General features: G+C 53.3%; 1 non-coding gene across 1 annotated transcript; it reads left to right on the forward strand.

The window, feature by feature from the left end:
• The first annotated feature begins 3,667 nt into the window (after positions 1-3,667).
• TRNAI-UAU lies at positions 3,668-3,761 on the forward strand. The gene is made up of 2 exons: positions 3,668-3,705; positions 3,726-3,761. It is a non-coding gene; the product is annotated as a tRNA-Ile (tRNA).
• The last annotated feature ends 6,947 nt before the right edge of the window (positions 3,762-10,708 follow it).

Raw genomic sequence — 10,708 nt, forward strand, 5'->3', positions numbered from 1 at the left:
CTGTGGGCTTCTGCTCCTAGTTGGCTGCCTGACCTTTAACAATGAGGGACAGGAACTGTCTCTCCTACATGAGTTATTGGTGGACCCAATATGGCAGGAAATGAGTGACGGAGGCTGGCCCTCATGGGGCCCCTGCAGGGCCTGGGACAAATTGCCCCACTTGCCCCCCCTCTGGGTGGCACTGAAGGTGAGTCTCTGATCTTTGCTCTGCAGTAGGAAAACACAGAAGGGCTTCTGCCCCTAGTTGGCCCATCTGACCTTTGACAAGGAGAGATGGGAGCTGTCTTTCCCAACATGGCAGGAAGAGAGCAAGGCAGGGTGACCCTCAGGAATGGTGCCAGAGGGCTGCTAGGCAGTGACAGGCAGGGACTGGGGATGGAAACTCCTCTGTGCGGCTGAGCGAGGGCAGTGCCAGGAAGAGTCATCTGTGAAAATGGCCATGTGGAAGGTGGAACGGATTTGGGGCCCAGGAGGCAGCACTTGATGTTCATTGCCTTGGAGTAGCTGGACTTAGACAGGGTGGGTGTTCATAAAATGCACATTAACAACTCTAGGGTAGCTTGATGGTGATTGGTGGAAGGGCCCATCTCTCTGGTCCTCCAGGCCAGTGAAGAATGATGGGGTTGGAGTCTTGTTCTTCACATTCATGGTGCGAGTACAGAAAGGGCTGGAGCTCCAACCAGGGGGGGCATTACTGGTGGGCGATGTGCTCTGTAGCACTGGTTATGGCTATATTAGTGTGTATGGTCCCCAGTTAAGGCGTGAAAGGAAAGTTCTATGGAAGGAAATGGCTCCCTTCCTCTGGACCGCACGGTGTTTGGTGTCAGGGGGGATTTCAATTGTTGCACCGGACTGAGGACTGCTGGTCCTGTTTTCCCAACTGTCAGAGGAAACTCTTCTATGATGAGCACTACCTGGCGCAGGTCTGTAGTGAGGTCGGCTTAGAGGACGTGTTTCTGCACAGTGGAACCAGTGGAGGGCGGGCGGTAGCCTCCTATTCCTCTGACCCGAGCTCACACCAGCCGCAGAGGGGATACACCTTTCTGCAGGGACAGACCAGGAGTTGCATTGACTGGATTTACGTGAAGGAGAGCACGTCGACAGCCCAGTGCAGAGTGGTGCCAATGGACTGTTCGGATCACACACCTCTCACTGTGTGCTCAATGTGGGCAATTCCCTGACCCAGGGCAGAGGATATTGGAATCTGAACATCCAGACCTTGCAAGATAAAGGAGCAGGGGGGTGAGGCCTGTCAGTGTTGGCAGAACAGGAAAGCATCAGAGGGTTCTATGGCAACCAGGGGGATTGATGGGAGTCGGTGAGAGAGGAGTTGGGGGCTTTGTTCCGGTGGCCGGGGAAACACCACAACATTAAAGAAACCAACAGAGCCAAGTCCTGCAGTGTCACCTGTGGGATTTCCACAAGAGCATCCAGGCAGGGGAGCCAGTCAGCGTGTGACTGTACAATCGGATCAAGCGACAGCTGCCCGAGTTCCAGGAGATGAGGCTGCAGCTGGCCGATATGAGCGGGAGCACCGAGTGAAGGGAATGGAGACAAAGCAGGGGGATGCAGGGACTCAGGGCAGGACCCGTGGATCCGGTAGTGCAGGACCACAGTCACTGGAGGAGGAGAGAGAGTCCCACGAGAGGAAGCTGCTGGTGGGAAGCAATAAGTGCAGAGTGCAAACCAGCCAGCTGAGAGTCACAGGGGTCTAGAAAATGAAACAGCAGCAGGTCCCATGGTGTAATGGGCAACACTCAGGACTCTGAATCCTCAAATCTGAGTTCAAATCTCAGTGGGACCTCCTGGAAATATGCAATTTTGCTGCAAAGCCCTGGAGCTCAATGTGCTTGGCTACCCTCTCTCAGGGTGAACTAGAGTGAGTTTTTCCCTCCCACTGGAGATAGGTCTTTGGTCTGGCTGGTTCAATGGGCTGGCGGCTATAGGTTGGGGTCCTAGAACTTAACAGTCTGGCTAGAGAGTCCTGTGGGTTCACCATATGGTTGTTTCTCGCTGCTTCACCTGATGCCCACAACTTTGGTCCCTGCAGCTGCCACACTCTTCCTCTTGCCCACATGGCATTTAAAGGAAGGAGGGCCAGGGCCAGGCTTCACAGTCAGGGCTAGGCAGGAGGGAGGCAGAGTCCCAGGCTGGAGCCCAGCACCTCTCCTCCTCTGGGCACCTAGAGCAGAGGCGGCTGGTGCTGACAGCTCCAAGGGAAGGCTTAAAAGCCACAGAGCAACCAAGGGCAGGGCAAGAGGAGGGGAGAACCATGCCTATGTGTGGCCAGCAGATAGCCACAAAGACACCTGGCCAGCCTGCTCCCTGCTCCCTGGCATGCCGAACCCCCATTGAAGGCCACCCACAGACCAGCATTCATTCTGCAGCAGCATCACAAGGTGGTTGGAAAGCAGGACCAGCCCCCGAGTGGAGCCTCTGTCCGTTCCCACTCCAGGGGCTCCTTTTGGCAGTGGGGCAGGAGACATTTCCCCCAAGAGGCTTTTTTCCAGCTGCTGAGAAGCACAGAAGTACCCGGTCTTTGCTCTTGTGGTAAAAGGGGTTAATACATTTAGGCGGCCTGGCTAGCTCAGCTGGCAGCACCTCTGGCTCTTACTCTGAAGGTTGAAGTTACAATTCCCTGTTTGGGTGCTTGGGGCTCCTCCTCAACAATGCAACACACAATCTGCCTAAGCCCCCCACCCAGTAACCTGGGGAAACTAACCCTGGCCACTGGGTGCCTCCAAGAGGCGATACTTTCCCCACTCACAACCACTGAGTGCAGAAAAGAAACTTTAATAAAAAGGAGGAAAATCACCTTGTATTAACTTGGGAAAACACCACAATGAGGATTCATAAAACAACACTATGAGCAAAACACCCCCCCCACAGTGCGCTGGGCAGTGGCCTTTTGCCTCGGGCTCCTAAATCCAGACACCAGAAGCTCTTTGGATGTGCCCCTCCCTTCACTGCACCTCACCCACAGCTGCTGTCCTGGATCAGTGAAAACCCAGAGTTCACCTCTCACCTCATGGGGGGAAAGCCCCTTTCTCCCTCCGCTGTCTGGCCACATTGCCAGTCACTTGCTGTTCCACCCTGTCACCGCTCTGCTGGCCACCCTCTCTGCTCTGGGACGTCTTGTGGTCCCACCAGAAGCAGGGCAGGCTCCCTAAAAGCAGGGCTGCCCAGAGGATTCGGGGGCCTGGGGCAAAGCAGGAGAGCGGACATAAAAAAAGGTGCCACCCGCTGCGATGCTTCTACTCACTGGGCAGCGGCCGAGTCTTCAGTGGCAGCGGGTCCTTCACTCGCTCCGCGTCTTTGGCAGCACTGAAGGACCCTCTGCGGAAGTGCATCCAAAGACCCGGACCGCTGCCGGGTGAGTAAAAATTAAAAAGGCGCCTCTAGCCAGGGAAGGGATTCTCGGCCAGGGCTTGTGGGGCCCCTGTGGGGTCAGGGCCTGGGGAAAATTGTCCCATCTGCCTCACCAGGATGGCCCTGCCTAAAAGTGGTGGCCACCAGAGCCCAAACAGTAGCCCCATCCCTTCCATTTAAGCCCACACCCCTGCACCACCCCACTTCCCAAGGCCCCACTCCTACACTGCCTCTTCCCCAATGATCCCACCTCCCTCTCACCGCTCTCCATCCCTTCCCCCCATCATAATTAACAGGTGCTCCAGTGGCACAATTGGTTAGCGCACAGTACTTATAGGGCAGTGCTGAGAGGAGCTATGCTGAGGTTGTGAGTTCAAGCCTCACCTGGAGCACTGGTTTTCATTGACCACAGGGCATCACCCCCTCATTTGGCCTGTGGAATGTAGAATTCCAGCCAGGGGGAGACTGAGGAGGATTCAAAAATGCCCCCTTCACTTATTACCTCCTCTTCAGAGCACAGGTCAGACTCTACAATCCTTTCTACTCCCAGCCCCTGTGCCAGGATCCCTCAAGCAGAGCCTGGAGTCCTGCCCCTGGCGTCTGTACTATTGACAAACACTAAGTGACAGGGACAAAACACTCAAATCCCGCCTGGTGTGGGGAGCCAGGTTTGCTCTTCAAATTCTGTCGTTGGTACATTTCCAGGTCTGGGAATGTCCCACAACAGCATTTAATGGGAAGCTGCCTGCAGAACAGTTACACTGCACAGAGCTCCTGTGGAGGAGGGGTGGGAATTAGTAACATTTTGAGGATCATTTGGGAAATGAGCCTTTGCTGACAAGGTTTGTCTCTGTTCATATTTTGCCTTCAGGTGTTATGCTGAGGGATCTTTAGTATATTTTTGGGAAGTTAATAACTATCTCCTCAACTTTATTTACTCAACTTAAAAATTGGTGTCACTTGATTTTAGCATCTCCCTGTGAAACTACAACTGACACGTGCAGCTTTCTACAGGGGGTCATGATGTTATAGTTGGGAAACTCAGTCTCTGTACTTCTGGGGGGGGTGTTGCTTTTTTACAGCTGCCTCACGGCCAGGCACACCGGGCTGTTAGCTGCACGCACGGTCCTTGCCAGGGGCCCCTGCTGAACCCTGGGTGGCTGCACTGCAGGGCTGGGGTGACTCTGCAAGTGGAGAAGCTGCTGTGGAGCAATGTAGAGCAGATGCAGGAAGGAGACGAGGTCACTATTCACATTCTGAACTGCACAATTTTCCAAATTTGGGTAAAGATTAATAGATTCATAGACTTAAGGTCAGAAGGGACCATTATGATCATCTAGTCTGACCTCCTGCACAATGCAGGCCACAGAATCTCACCCACCCACTCCTGTAACAAACCCCTGCCCTATGTCTAAGTTATTGAAGTCCTCAAATCGTGGCTTAAAGACCTCAAGGTGCAGGGAATCCTCCAGCAAGTGACCCGAGCCCCATGCTGCAGAGGAAGGCAAATGTCCAAGAACAAGTCTAAGGGGAAGGTGAATGCAGAGCAATGACACTGGAGATGCCCAGACCTCCAATGGGGGCAGCGTGGAAATTAATAATGGGAAGATCATTTGCAAAATTAGTCGTCACTGACAAGCTTTGTCTCTGTTCCTATTTCACGCTGTAGTGTTAGTTAGAGGAATCAGGACATATTTTTACTATATTAATTAAACACTTAATTTTATTTAACCAAGCCGAAAACTTAATGTCACTTACTTTTTCTCTGTCCTAGCAAGAATGAATAGAATTTTGTGACTTTCTGGAAAGTGCAGCGAGATTAAATGTGGGGAATTCAGTCTCTGTGTTTGTGAGCTGATGTTTTCCTCTCACAGGTCAGTGCCTGCATTGAAATACCAAGAGGGATCTAAGGGCTGGTGTACGCTGGGCACTGAACTGGCAGCGCAACGTCTCTTAGAGTGTGAAACCCACCCCAAACACATAGAGTTAAGGTGACCTAAGCCCTGGTTAGATAGTGCTAAAGAAAAGGAAGAATTGTTCTGTTCATGTAGCTATTACAGGGATGGGAAAACCCTTCCAGTCATCTGCCTGCTCACTCCAGTGGCTGCCGGCCCCTCCCACATGGCAGGGCAGGGTGGATCTGTGCCTCCACGCGCTGCCCGTCCCGAGCCCCTGCAGCCAATGGGACGCTGTGGGGGTGATGCCTGGGGGCAGCAGCATGCAGAGGACCCCCAGCCCACCCTGCCTTGGAGCCCCAGGTAAGTGCCACCCCCCTGACCCCCTTCCTGAGCCTGCACCCCCCCCCCCTTCCCACACCCCCCCTCCCGCCTACCCCAATCTTCCTCCCACAGCCCTCAACCCCACCCTTACTCCTGTTCCCCCTTCCTCCTGCCCCAGCCCAGAGCCTGCACCAGCACCCAAACTCCATCCCAGAGCCTGCAGCCCAGACCCCCTCCCCAACCCAAACTCCCTCCCAGATCCCAGCCTCTCACCCCATCTGCACCCAAACTCCCTCCAGAGCCTGCACCCCCATCCCCAGCCCCAGCCCAGGGCCTGCACCCTAGACTTCCTCCCCCCACCCAAACTCCCTCCCAGAGCCCAACCTCTCACCCCCTCCCCAACCCAAACTCCCTCCCAGATCCCAGCCTCTCACCCCTTCTGCACCCAAACTCCCTCCAGAGCCTGCACCCCAATCCCCAGCCCCAGCCCAGGGCCTGCACCCTAGACCTCCTCCCCCCACCCAAACTCCCTCCCAGAGCCTTAGACAGGTGAGGGGCAGAGTTTTGGGGGGCGGGTTCTGGGCAGTATGAGTGACATTATTGGCCACTGGGAGGACTGGAGGACTGGCACCGGCCCTAAGGTAACTTGTGGTTGAGACCCTGCTTTAAGGGATTGGAGCAACGCTGGAGAGACTGACGGGCAGGGAGCTGGGGAGCTGTGTGTGCCCCAAGGAGAGTTGTTGTTGTGCTCTGGTGACACAGAGCGGGGGTGGGGAGTTTGTAAGCTGTGGTGTTTGTATAAAGTTTACTAACCCCCAGGTTAAATAATGTTCTTGCTCTGGGCTATACATGACACTCTTTGTTGAGAGTAGAGCTCAGTGGGTGAATGTTTCCCTGCAGGGTAATGGGTTCCTAGTTCCAATCCAAGTGATTCCCTTTAAAAACTTTTTTGAATGAAAATCGATTTCCAGACCCATCTCCAGTATGTTCAGGAGTTCGCTGAATGGGGGCGGGGGCTTGAAATGAATTTAAACACTCAGCATTTTCCTGTACAAATGAATAAAGACCTGGCAGAGTTGTCCAGCAGCTGAAATCAGTTCCAGTCCTCCGCGTCTCTAAGAGGGACACTCCGTAGCTGAGGCATGTGGGACACCTCTGTGGTGAGGACAGGTGAAAAAATGCTGGATTCAATGAAAGCTGAGCCCATAGGAGGGGAAGGTGAACGGCAGCACCACACAGGGTCATAACACTCAGACACGGGGCTCCACTGTCACTGCCCCTGTGTTTTCCATTATTTCTATCCTAAGGAATGCACCCTCCCCCTCCCCCACACACTGTCACACACAACCTTCTCCCCTTGAGCCCCATCCCACCCCTACCCCTCTCCCCCACACACGCCATGGGACACAGCCTCTCGGTGACTCACCCAGATGGGGGCTTGTCTCTGCATCTCCCCAACAGGGGAGCAGAGAGCCGAAAGGGCCACAGGAGACCAATGGAGCTAGGCAGGCATAGAAAATACTTCCCCTCCCTTCCCAAGAGTCCCATTAATCTCACCCATGGGACGTTCCAGCACCGGGTGGGCTCAAAGCACCAACCTTCCCCTGAGCAACGGAAGGGGCAACCAGCTCTATCACATGGAAGAAGGCTCCCCACCTCTGCTGCTGCCATCCTGCAGCCTTTAATATGGATTTGTTTTAGCTAATGCAATCCCTCCACTTTGCTAATCCATCCATGAAACATGGAGATAAGCTCCTGAAAACAGGGCCCAGTGGTGCAATGGGTTAGTGCCCAATAATTATAGAACAGTGCTGAGTAGAATCATGCTGAGGTTGAGAGTTCAAACCTCACCTACAGCACTAGTTTCTTTTAAGCAAATGGCTTCTGCCAATCATTTTGCCCTGCAGAAAATACAATTGCAGCTCAGAAGACACCGAGGTCCCCTTGCTTTACAGAGAGCAGGGCAGATTCCACAGATCTACCAGGCTCTGCTCTCCACCAGCCGCCTGTGTCAGGAGGGGTCGAGTAGAGCCCAGAGCACTGCCCCCAACTCCCCCTCAGTCTTTGCTCCCCAAACCACCTGTGTGCTCACCCTCTTCGCTGTGAGACTCAAACCCTACCTGGCTTTCTGTATGTTGGTGTAGTTTTCATCTGTCGTGTTGATGTGCATGTGGGTCCTGTGTGATTTTGGTGGATGCCTTGCATAGTTTTGTGTGCATGGGTGTGTGTATGATTTTTGCATGAATATTGTTTTTTGCTAAGTATTCTTTTGGTATGTGGGTTTTGTGCTTTCTTGTTGTGGGCTTTTGCTGTATTTTTTGGTGTGGATTTGTTCTTTCTATATTTTGTGTGGCTTTGTTTATTGGAAATTTCTATGAAGAGGTATTGAAACAAAGATTTGTTTTTAATTAAAAGCAATCTTTCTGGCTTTTTTGGCTGCAAAATCAGTTTAATAAGCTGGGTTTCCAAACAGCGGGAAAATATAACCCTAGTTTTACTGCTAGGTAAAGCACAAAGTGACCAAAATGAAGTCAGCACAGAATCATCTCATCTAGATTAAGGTAGCACAGAAATGTTACAGAAGTCCTATTGTGCCTTATTTTGTTTGGAAAGACATTAGCAATAGCAGCACATTCACATGATAAAATACATGATAAATCACTGCCTCTAAAGTTCCATCAAAAACTGACATTTTCACAGCTCTAGCATGAGCTGCTGTACAGATTCTTCACAAGGAAGTGTCCCTGGCCTTTTTAACTTATATTAACTATATATTTACTTTATGAAAGTTGGAGAAAACATTGTGAAAACGTAAAACATTGGCTGCCCAACTTCTGGGCTGGCAAAAGCTATACTGACTCACAGGAAAAAAAAAAGCAGGAGAATCTTAGTACAACATATGGTCAGTCTATACCAGGGGTCAGCAACCTTTCAGAAGTGGTGTGCCAAGTTCACTGTAATTTAAGGTTTCTCGTGCCAGTAATACATTTTAACATTTGTAGAAGGTCTCTCTCTATGTGTATATTATATAAATAAACTATTATTATCTGGGGTCCCGGACACCAGTCCTGCTCAGCCCGCTGCCAGCTGAGTAAATGAAACCCCAGACCGGCAGCAGGCTGAGTGGGACTGGTGGCTGGAACCCTAGACAAGGATCCCAGGCCCTGCTCAGCCCACTGCTGGTCTGGGGTTCTGACCACCAACTCCTGCCAGCCAGGATCCCGGCCGCCAACCCCCCTCAGCCCACTACCAGCCTGGAATTCTGCTCACCCAGGCTGGCAGGAGGCAGACAGGGGCCAGCGGCTGGGCTCCTGACTGGCAAGGGGCTGGCAGCCGGAACCCCGGAGTAGCAGCAGGCTGAGTGCTGCCGGCACCCCAGACTGGCAGCAGACTGAGCCACTCAACGCCCCCACCGGCCCTGCTCAGCCCGCTGCCGGCTGAGTGAATGGAACCCCAGGCTGACAGCAGGTTGAGTGGTTCAGCGGCCTGCTCAGCACGCTGCCAGCCTGGGGTTCCTTGGGGGTCCCCAGGCCAGCAGCAGGTGCTGAGTGGGGCCGACGGCCGGTATCCCAGCTGGCAATAGGGCAGCAGCCGGAACCCCAGAGCAGTGATGGGCTGAGCCACTCAGCCTGCCACTGCGTACCATCAAAAATCAGCTCACCTGCCACCTTTGGCGTGTGTGCCGTAGGTTGCCGACCCCTGCTTTATGCACTAGTAAGGAGATGAGCATATTACAGTTGTTGGAGGGCTCTTATCAGGAGTAACAGGCTATGGGAAAGTCAGTCGACATTTTTTGTTTCTCTGATGAAAACTGGCCCACTCCCTGCCTCAAACCAAACCTGTCACTAATAATTGTCAACAACTTAATTTTCTGTTTTTGGCTAAGATATTGATTTTTTTTCTTTAAATACTGAAATTGGATTCAGGATTGTTAGCAAGAATTTTTGGCAAACTAAGTTGTTAAATGACAATCTAAATGGCAACACAGTCCTGCTTTCATGCTTGGCTCACCCCCAAGCCTGCTGGTCCAACAGCTGCAGTAGACCCCCAAATCCACCTCTTGGGGTGCAAAGTGGCAACAGCAGCAGCAAACCCTCAGGTCCAATCACACGCCAATGGGCACTACCACCAGCCTTACGGACCATGGTGAAGTTAGCCCAGCATCTGATCTCAGGGACAGGTCACCCATGGAGCCACAGCAGCTCATCCTGCCCTGTGCAGCTCCCCCCGGATGAGATGGATCACTGGCAGCCCGGGGGAGAGGCGCTCCCCAGCTAGGGTGACCAGATCCAGATGTCCTGATTTTATAGGGCCAGTCCCGATATTTGGGGCTTTGTCTTATATAGGCACCAATTACCCCCACCTAGAGTGACCAGACAGCAAGTGTGAAAAATCAGGACAGGGGGTGGGGGTGGGGGGGTAAAAGGAGCCTATATAAGAAAAAGACCCCAAAATTGGGCCTGGCCCTATAAAATAGGGATATCTGCTCACCCTACCCCAACCCCCTGTCCTGATTTTTCACACATCTGGCTAACCCCAGCCCAGCCCCGTGTGACATTCCAATCCTGGCTCACTGCCGAGGAAGTGAGTTACTTTCACTGTCATTCCTCAGCAGGTAGCCAGCCTCCCCCCACCTACCCCCCAGCACCTCACCCAACCCAGCCCTGACGGAGGGGAGGGAGGAGAGAGAGAGGGATGCTCCTGGGGAGGAGGGAGAAAGGAGGGGGTGCTCCATGGGGCAGGGCGGGAGAAGAATGGATGTTATGGGGGACAACAAAGGACACTGGTTCCAGAGCCGCAGAGCCTGCCTCACCTCACCTCAGCCGGGGGGAAAGAGTCACACTCACAGGTGAGCTCCTTCCCCAACCCCTACCCCCTCCCCTTCCCAGAGACCCCAGCAGCCAATCCCCTCCCTCAGACTGTGCTGCATTCAGCTCTCTCTAGGATCCAGCAGCCTGCTCCACTGCTTCCCATCTGTCCAGGCTCCCAGGAGAGCCGTGCCCCCAAACCTAGCGGTGCCCTACGTGGCTGTCTATGGCTAAGGACAGCCCGGGAGACGTGAGAGAGAGATCAGGCTAGAGCAGAAAATGGTTGGGGGCGGGGTGAAGGGTTTGAAATGC

This window comes from Mauremys reevesii, unplaced genomic scaffold (assembly GCF_016161935.1).
Source record: "Mauremys reevesii isolate NIE-2019 unplaced genomic scaffold, ASM1616193v1 Contig35, whole genome shotgun sequence".
NCBI classification, from domain to species: Eukaryota; Metazoa; Chordata; order Testudines; family Geoemydidae; genus Mauremys; species Mauremys reevesii.